This window comes from Pleurodeles waltl, chromosome 3_1 (genome assembly GCF_031143425.1).
Source record: "Pleurodeles waltl isolate 20211129_DDA chromosome 3_1, aPleWal1.hap1.20221129, whole genome shotgun sequence".
Classification (NCBI taxonomy): Eukaryota; Metazoa; Chordata; class Amphibia; order Caudata; family Salamandridae; genus Pleurodeles; species Pleurodeles waltl.
In genome coordinates, this window is record NC_090440.1 from 638,277,343 (window position 1) to 638,287,749 (window position 10,407).

Sequence of the window (10,407 nt, forward strand, 5' to 3'; positions counted from 1 at the left end):
GCCTCCAGTAGCTACAGAACACCTATATAGGAACTGCAAGCACACACATTCGATAAATGTGCAGGCCACTGTGGACCACCGTGGACTTTTCACCAACATCTCAGCCAAATACCCCGGCAGCGTCCATGATGCTTACATATTCCGGCACTTCACCATCAGTGAGAGGTTCCAGGATGGAGAATATGGCCATGGCCTACTTGCCGGTAAGTCAATCAATTAATCAAAACACACACAACACACCAACCCTGTAGGACAAACAACATGTATCCCACAACAAAGTCGTGTCCATGTAGACCTGGCACTGCTCATGTCAAATGCATGGCCAGTACAGGGGCCTCCAGGGGCACTCAACACACCCCTTCAGCCAGCCCTTGCATGGTGGTGGAACCGCCATGTAAAGGCTATCAGATTTGGGAGGAAAAAATCCAGAGGGCTGCATTGCTTGCATTGCTGCCCTGGCAGATTGAGACCGCTGGGCCAACCAGGCAGCTGGCTGGTGGCAACCTGGCAATGTTGGATGTCCAAATGTGGTGGGTCCACCACGGTCATAATGTGGGGGTCACACTGCCACGACCGCAGTGGTTCAACTGCCTCTGTGTGTCTGGCATACTTGAGAACACCAGATTTGTAATGAGGGCCAAGATAGTCGATACAACCACCATCTGCCACTAAGGCCCACTACGGTGCATAATTCCACATGCCTACATCAATGAAATTGGCTGGTTTCATAGGGCAATTATGCTGGCCACACATCTGACAGCATTCTGCTGCAAGGAGGTGGTGGCCTCCATCCAATATGAGAACCCTGCTACTAAAATGGACTACAAAAAACATGTGACATACATGATGAGCACACGTTTTGGAATCCAGATGGTCAATTACCGGTCCTTGAGTCAGTACCTAAGAATGACATGTACATCAACACAGTCAAACTGAACCGTATTGTATGACCTGAAACATACACAACACCACAAACACCTCTAAGTCACCACTCAAACTGCAAACAACTACTGCCATGGAATTTTCACGGTACCTCTCAACTCTTCACTAAATTTCTCCCTCTTATCTTTGCAGCTGACCAAGGTTATTGTATACAGCTGTGGGTCATGACCCCATTTGCAAATCCAGATACCAATGACCAGCGTGCCTACAATTAAGCACACCGGAAAACATGCGATGTGATGAAGAGGAGCTTTGGTCTTCTCAAATCCTGGTTCAGGTGCCTGGACATGAAAGGAGGAAGCCTCCTGTATGCTCCTCCGCTGCTATGCAAGATCATACTAGTATGTGCTATCCTGCACAACATGTGTGTCAGAAACAATATTCCCTGGGAAGGGCAAGTAAATGTCCACAGTGAGGAGGAGGAGGATGATGGGGATGAGGACCTTGAGGGAGGCCAACCAAACACAGTGGCAGGAGTCCGCAGGAGACAGACAATTGTTGACAACTTTTATACATAGTCAAGCAAATATTTACTCTGTAAACACCTCAAATACATTTTGTTCAAAAACATAATTCTTGGTCTACTCATTGTCCAATACATATACCTTTGGAATGCGAATCTAACCTCAGGGAGTGTGTCAGAAACACAGAAACAACTACTATGGTACACACATATTTGGTGTTGTAGGGGGTTCTACAGACTGCATCTCACATATCAGTGACGCCCAAATCCCTTGCATGTGACTTTTGAAGGCCAAGATCCATGCGCCACTACGTATATTGTTGCATCATGTGGGCAATGAGCTATTTCATGGACCATTCACCAACACAAAACCATCCCTAACAGGTAGCATACAAGGGGGGCACACATAAGGTAGGGGCTGTCAGGAAATGGAGGTAAAGTAATGTCAGAACTGAACACTGCCACAGCACTGTGCGAGAGTAGCTTGGCCTGCACCATACATGTTTGTCAAGGGCGGGATATCATAGGTAACGCTGCTTGTTCAGTACTTGCCCATAGTAATTAGTCAATGTTGGAAGCTAAGCCTGCACAGTGTGTCCATGGGAATATGTACTGGCACTACAATAGACCACATCACTGACACATGGAGGACTGTAAATCATGTATGGCACATACACATTGCCTGGGAAATGGTCAATGGCCTGGCAGTGACATAAAGCAGCTAGGGGTGTTGAATCCATTTAAAAACACATTACAGATTGTATGGTCTATGATTTTCAATGGGAGAATGCATCTGCCAAATAATAGTCTGGCTGGAATGGAGGCAGAGTGTGTGAGCCGCCCATCTACATTGGATGCACATCTGTCCCACAACTAGGCTTGATTCACACACTGCTAATAATGACAAATACTTGTAGACTAATGTATGGGTGTCCATGTATGGGTAACAACGGGTATGCTATTGTCCACAATGATCGACCTGTGTCTGAATGTCTACACAGTATTCCCCGTATAACAACATTACACAGCACATAGTAATGCAAACCATCATTGTCACTTACATGACAGATCCATTGCATGGAACCAAATTTAACTAACTTGCTCATACATGTAATGGCCTACTATATCACAATCATGTGTGGCATGTGTGAACATGTGCAGCATTCTCCTATACAGTCAGGGACCCACATCACACTGAGTCGGAGTAGACTCAGCCATATCATCAGCATCTGGCAAAGGATGAATACAGCACTAAAGAAATTACACATCTCAACATCAGTCAGTCATGCTAAGAGTCAGCTAGGTTGTGACATGCTGGGAGAATTGCATTGCCATGTTCAATGGTGGATGTGGATGGACAGCTCTGAGATACCCACAAATTTGTGCTGATGCAACATGCCATGTCAGTTGGAGACTACTCAAGTGCTGTGGCATGTGCAATGTCATGTGTGTCTGGCACTCATTCCATCTCACAAATATTGCCAATGGGATATTGACGACTGAGTTGACAGTTGTAGGAGAAGGGACTATTTCCACATTACACAAGTCACATGTAGTATCCCGTCCCAATATTACCTAACAATGTTGCTGTAGAAGATGTGTACAAGATGCTAGCAGACAAAAGACTGGGAGCAATCGAGGACACAAATATACCTTACCAGTCATGGCAGACAAAAGGAATAATGACTAGACAAACACCAAAACAGACATTGTAAGACTCCAATGTCTACACGTCAAACTCTAACTGATGCACAGAGAGGGTGGGCACATTAGTACATGACCAAGACTTTTTTTGCCACCACCATACCATGGTAATTGCCCTTCACATGGTACAAGTACAGGGGACAGTCACAGACAATTCACTCTTAACCATTTCATTTGTCCAACCTTTACGTCACACCAGTCATGCAACCCCTAAGCAGGCTGAACATGGCCACAACTTTGGACTCATAAACACCAATACATGTGTAAGCACACAACTTCTGTACCTGAGAGGGGCAGGCTGACATCTCGTACTGCACTGGAATTAATTACAACCAGGTCTGTATATCCACATTTGTGTATGTCTTCATCCACTAGGGAGTGTGCACATGCTGGAAATTAGCTATCATAAATGGTAGAGATACCAGCCCAATAAACCCATGCACCACTACTCTGACAACATCAACGTATGATAATATCAGATGCTTGATGCATGTGCACAGGGGGCAGAGTGAAGTGGACCAACATTAACCTGCAACTCCACATGCAATCATGGGTTTGTGTTGCCACACAAACTCACATATTGATGTTGATGAGTCGGCCTGTCATCTATGCTACACTGCAACACTGCAACACAGTGGTACGCCATTGTATGTGACAGTCATGACTGACATGATGTTGACAGATCAGAAAACACATATGGAGGTAGGCACACATATGCCTATGGAGGTAGGCACACATATCCCAAAGATCTCTGCACATATGTACCACCATAATGGGCCAGCCAGGGTAATGTGAATTGATTCACTACAAAAGCTAACCTAGCAGTAACATAATGGCATATGTGTCACAAAACCTGTGAAAGTATGAATGTGCCCATCAATTTTGTACTGATGTACACTACATATTTGCCAGTGATATGACTACACAGGCAATAGTTAAAAGGACAAATTCTGTCTATGCAGGAAGATGTCAATGTGAGCTTGCACATCCCCTTGACACAGCAATGCCGTGACGTATGACACAACACATGCCCATACAGACATATGGCATATAGCATTTTTCACCAACACACATGTCAATGACATCTGCAGCAACTAAGATGCATAGGAAAATACATGGCACATGTGTAGCTGTCCTATAACTAGTTAATTACGAAAAGTAACCAGTGAGTAGACACACATGTACACTCAACTTGACAGGGGATACGTTATGTTAATGCAGTCCCAGTCCACTGCATACTCCGAGTACAAAATGTTATGGTTGACACATGCCTTAGCATGTGTATGACACAGGGCCTAAATAGAAATATTTGTTTGTAGGTATGTAGGCATGTATTGCCCACAGACATAACCATGTACTTCACCTGCTACTCACTAGTCATACACATATGAGAACATGTAGCACACATGTGCCAACAAACATGTGGACACAGTGTAGGACACATGCACATATGCACAAAGTATGAGAGAGTGCCTACAGCTGAGTCATGAAAACACATATTGGTTGTACATACCAATTACAGTGCAATGACATTCATGCATAGACCTGCACATGTAGCCATAAAACATACATCACATAGTAGAACCAACCATATTACATGTGAAATGACTCAGGGTTCATCCATGGTAAAAATGGAAAAAATTAAGCTATTCCGATATGTATAAAATAAATGATGCTAAGGCATTAATACCACACTGCAACGTTGCGAAAATGAAGCCTAGGCCCTGAGTGGCAATTCAACGTTACCACAGCACCATGAAGAAGAATCGATGCATGACTCTCATGTGTCAAAAAAAACATGTATGATGCTAAGAACTTGACACACACGCCCAGGAAGTGATGTACAAGGATATCCTGCCTGCAAGCATGTTGCAGTAAGTGTTGTTTCACTTTCACTTCATAGTCTGTTCCCCAGTGACTGTGGGTGGTTGTGTTTTGGAGGTGCTGGTGGATTTGTGGTGTGTTTGGAGGTCTTGTTGTGTCCCTTGTGCTGTGTCCTGTGTTTTTGGTGTACAAATTGTCACCATTGTTTTGTTATTTGTATTATTGGTGTACAGTTGTTTGTCATTGTATTGTGGGGTGTCTGTCTGGGGTAGTATAGTTGTTGGGGTAGTTTGGGGAGTTTAGGCTAGGTGTTGGGTTTAAGTTTCCTTTATTACTTTTTTTTGGGTGACATCCTGTACCCTTTTGCATTGTCTGAGAAGGGTAGGATGGGGAGAATGTCTCCTGATGAACTGGGGGGGGTTCATCTGGTTGGTGGCCCATTACCTGTCTTCATGCTACAACTGGGTTGCCGGGTAATCCTGGGCTACCCCACCGAGGCAAGGCAGCTACAGTGGGGCAAGGTTGTGTATCATTTGGTGAGGATATTCAAGACTGGATGCAATGAGCACCAGGTCAAGCATCTGTGGGAAGATCTGGTGGCAGTGGAGCAGGATCTGCTGGATCATTTGGTAATCGAAAACGGCGGAACTGTTGGTAAGTCTCCCATTGCCATACAATCGGCTGAATTTAGCATTTGACTGACAGTTGCAGATAAGTCTGAGTGCTGCTTGAAATCGTTGTGAAAATGTTGTATGCAATGAAGAGTCTCTGCCTCACTTCAGGCCTGCAGATCAAATGTTGTACAATTTAGACAATGCAGGACACATGTATGATGAACCCTGCATAACCATCACAAAGGGGCATATGTAAGTGCCACTAGCGCAACCTTGGCGCTGCCATGGTGTCACGTGATTGACAGTAAGGCAGCGCTAACCTGACAATTACCCCGCGTAGTCTGTATAAAGTGGTGCAATGCATGCATTGCATCACTTTTGCAAGGCTTGGCATACATCATGGATGTGCCATCCACAATGTATGCAAGGGGGCCGTTCTGGAGCAAAGGGGCCTCCATATTAGCAAAAAGAAGTCAATGAGATTGCTGTACTCCATCTGTGGCGGATTCCCTGACGCCTGCTCTTTGCTGCCGCTAAACATAAGCTCCCATCATGATCAATGGGCCACTGGGTACTTAGCAGGACTAGGGAAAATAAATAATGATGCTAAAACTTCAAAGTGCCAGACTACTGTCAAACAATTTTGACCCTACTAACCCTAACTACCACCATGGTGCTATTGGAGACGGAGTGCACATGGTGGTATCAGGAGTCCGCTTGGGTCCGCACTTCAACAAGTCCAGCACTAGGTGCTGCGCCATTTTCATATCTGTGCTCCGAAGTGTAGTGATGCATAAACAGTACAACTCTCTAATTATGCAGCTAGGAATGATGCCTGTGCCATTAAACAGGCATGAAAGGGTGTGTAAAGATTAGTTAGGAAGGCAAAATACAGACCTCAGTGTGATAACAAATGTTCCAAAGTATGAATTTTAAACACTCTGTAGGGCTGCTGAGTGAAGGTGTGAGATTTGTGCATAGAAATATTTGAGAAGGTCCCTTATGTACTCAGCAGGAGTTTCTGTGATCTGTAGCATCTCCTGCTGATGGCATCATTGGCCTTAACATGTAAACATGATGTTGGCCCACACTGCCAGCATGCTGTGAATTAATAATGACTACGCACACACATGGATGTAAGTAAGGGGTGCACATAGGCCCACAAGGACAGTATGGATGCAATAGGTGCTACAATACTGTAGTCCTATCGCCTCTTCGTGTCATTTTGCAAGGCCATATTAGGGAGCCTTACCATGCACTGGGTCCAGACTACTGGCAGTTCCATTTGACCTGTGCATTGTGTATCACAGTCAGCATGATACACTGAACTATGTTGTCCATTTGCGTTAACTAGGATTTACACTAAGCAATGTTCTACATTCATGTCTTACAGGTAGACCTGCTTGTTACACCATCGGAGAGGTTTGACATTTGAAGACCCGATGCATTCAGTAAGTGACACATTGTTTCTCCTGTTATCTACTCCAGGGTTTGATATGAGTCAGTTAGAAGAGTGGAACGCAATGAGTGATGTAGTTTTCTGGACCTGTGATAAGAAATCATAGGGGGATAGATGATGACTTCATGGGGCATGTGTAAGAGGACCACGCACCGGCGGAGCCTCTATATTTGAGAGGCTCTGGGGACGCTATGCCCTGCACCATGTATACATGGTGGGCTTAGTACACATTTTGTGGCTTCACATCAACTTGTTAATACAGCCCCTTCACATGCAGTCCTTTGTGTGGAAGGAGCGTACAATGCGTATTTCAGTGGCTATGCTATTGCAACACCTAAGCCAATTAGATGGTGTCCCAGACCTACACATTAACTTACACTACAGGCTCTAGTAAATCCTGCAAACACACCAAGGTGTGGCTTAAGCAGGCCACAACAGGCTAACATATATGTTGCTGTGCCTTCCATACTTTGCTCTTTCAATGGGTGCTACATTTGGCAGCACACATCAGAAGTGCAAAGTCCCTTTGTAGATTTTGTTTGTGTGGGAAGGTGTCCCTCCATGCCCGATGACTATCACCCCCTCAACACAGCTAGCTAAGCAACTTGGGGTAAGGGTGGCTGGTTCGAGTACTGGAAGCAAGATCATCGCCGGCGTAGGTGACAACACAGTGGTGTGCTGCTAATTGTCCATCAGCATGGTGCTCTATCACATTCCCATAATGTATGTCGGGGGGGGTTGTGCAATGAGATTGGCTTGCATGTAGTTCTAATGGCAACGTGTGCTGGCATGGAAGTGTGTGTAAAAGTATTATCAATGGCTGACCACATATTTATGGATGTCTGCCATCATAGGTCACAGGCCAGCTGTATATGTACATAGCATGCCTGTTGTTCATAACCTTGTCACATCACCATAATTCGTAATGTGTGCCACACATAGCTCACAGTTGATGACAAAATGGCACAGATTTTGAGTTACTCTCTAGGGGATTCTGTGGGAGATATACACTCACCACAGGTGCCACAGTACCCTCCAGAGATGATGAAGTAGGGGTACAGCAAGGAGCCCTAATGTCCTGAACTGCAGTAATCAGTGTACACAATGTGTGGACAACTCCACTCCAGATGTTTCAGATCAAAGTCTAATAATCTCATGAGACCAGATGTCAGCAGTGCAACCAATATGGTGCAGCTACCATGTAAATTGTGATTGATGTAGGTCACATCACAGATGCTTGAGAAGGCAATGCTGTGTGTGTAGCTTGTAATGTGAGGATATTTGACATGCATCTGCTGGTGGAGTGAGACTCTCCCGGATACAGTTACGGAGCAAAAAGCTATAACACAATTGCTGTGGCCTTCAGGGCATCCATACAGCCACCATATGAGTGCAATTGAACATACGTAGCACTACATGGCACAGGGTAGGGTGCTCCAGGGCTGTAATGTCTTGACGACAGTGATTGTGCAGGTCAGGGTTTGCCCAACCTTTCTCATATCAAGGTAGCATCAGTTGTACATGTGGCCACAGCATGGGAAATGCAGCTGGGCACCAGTTGTTTATGGTCATACCAGATTTTAGACCTGGACACATGAATGTAAATGTACTACAACATAGAATACCAGCTTTGTGTTTGGCAGCCCCCCTAACAATTGGCCCACTCAGGCGTTGTGGCATCACCAGGGGTGCTGAGCTGATGGATTGCATGCCCAACCCCCTTCAGCTCAGGGAGACAGGAAATCCATACTTGCTGAGGCACATGATGCTCAAAGTGTAGATGAGAGTGATGTTGAGCAGTCCATTGTTAGTTCCTTTCAGCTGTGGCCCCTCTTGATTTCCAATGGATTGACGTCATCCCACTGACATGTGCAAGATACTGTTGATGTGTAGTTGGATATAGAGGCAGATGAGGTGCAATACCATTTTTTTTAGGCATGTGTGTAGGACTGTATATGTAATCAGCTGTAGCAGTGCAAGTTACAAATCCGTACATGCTCCACCCAATGCTGATACTGAGGGTTACTTATCCTAATTTTTCAGCTGCCAACATGACCAATGTGAAAAGGCACCATTTCAACCGCAGGTCAGAAAGCTACTGCCACAGCCTGGAGGTACACGCAGGTTACCGCCGCATGGCACGCTGTTTCCATCAAGAGAAAGCCTCTGGTGAATGGCATGCATTTCCACACAGGGGACCCACTCACCCAACCAAGGCAAGACAAGATGGAGCAGGAACACCTTCAATGCAGGGGCTCCCAGCTGCACCCACCCCATCCACATCTTCAGCACCAGTCGCAACCCGGGCAGGTTTTGCCACCACCAGCTGCTGGGCCATCACAACTGGAACTGGACTTACGTCGGGACTCACCCTGATACTTCAGCGTTTGGACAGGTTGGAGGAGGCACAGGCAGAGGACCAGCAAACTCCTCAAGTATATTACAAAGAAGGTCAAGAAGTCACACAAATGAACTCAGACTGTGATGGACCACCTCATAGTTACTTCCCGGCCCTTTTGAAGTAATACCATATTTTAGTTTGGCTTTTATGTAGTTACTGGTAGGTTAGTGTAGTGTAGCCATCAGTTAGGATAAGTGTAGTTGAGGGGTGGGTTTCTAGTCTTAGGTTTTTATAGGTGGGTTGTTGGGTGGGGGGGTCATGTTGGGGTTTAATATGTGCTTTTTATGAAAAAAATAAAAATACAAATAAATATATATTTGTTTAGGTCATAGGATTAGTTAGTATATGTGTAGTTAGAGTAATTGTTGTCCCACTTTTTTCTTGTTTCCTAAGGGGGTGGGAGGCCAAGAGTGGCCAAGCGTGTTTTTTTTATGTGTAAGTTAAGTTTAGTTTAGGTTAGATAGTTTACTTGTATGATAAGTATAGTTAGTATAGGTTAGTTTAGGATAGGGTAAGCTTTAGTTGCTTTTGAGTAGATCCTTTGTATAATAAATATCCTGTTATTATTGCAGTTTGTGTAGTTAATGTAAGTCTCAGGGTTCTCCCAGTGAGTGTGCTGCCCAAATTGGGGAAATGGCCTATGGAATCCGTTCTTCCTACATAAGCCTCATTTACCCTGTGTAATCCCTATTGACAACGGAGTTGTCACATTGACTGCAACATCATATCTATTAGTCCATGTATCTGTGTCCAGTGTACCCACCACTCATGATGACTATGTATACTTTGTATTGGACAGGTAGGTCTGGTACTTCAGCTGTCAGTGTTGCGGTCCTGTAGTAGGAATGTTGGGAACTGTGGGACATCTGACAACAGACACAGTTGGAACTCTATCCAGGAAAACTGATTGGTGGCCATCATTAATGAGGTTAGCTACCTCTATACCATACTAGTGAGTTTTTCTGGTACTCCCAGCTGATGGTATTTTCCTAGACTTGCT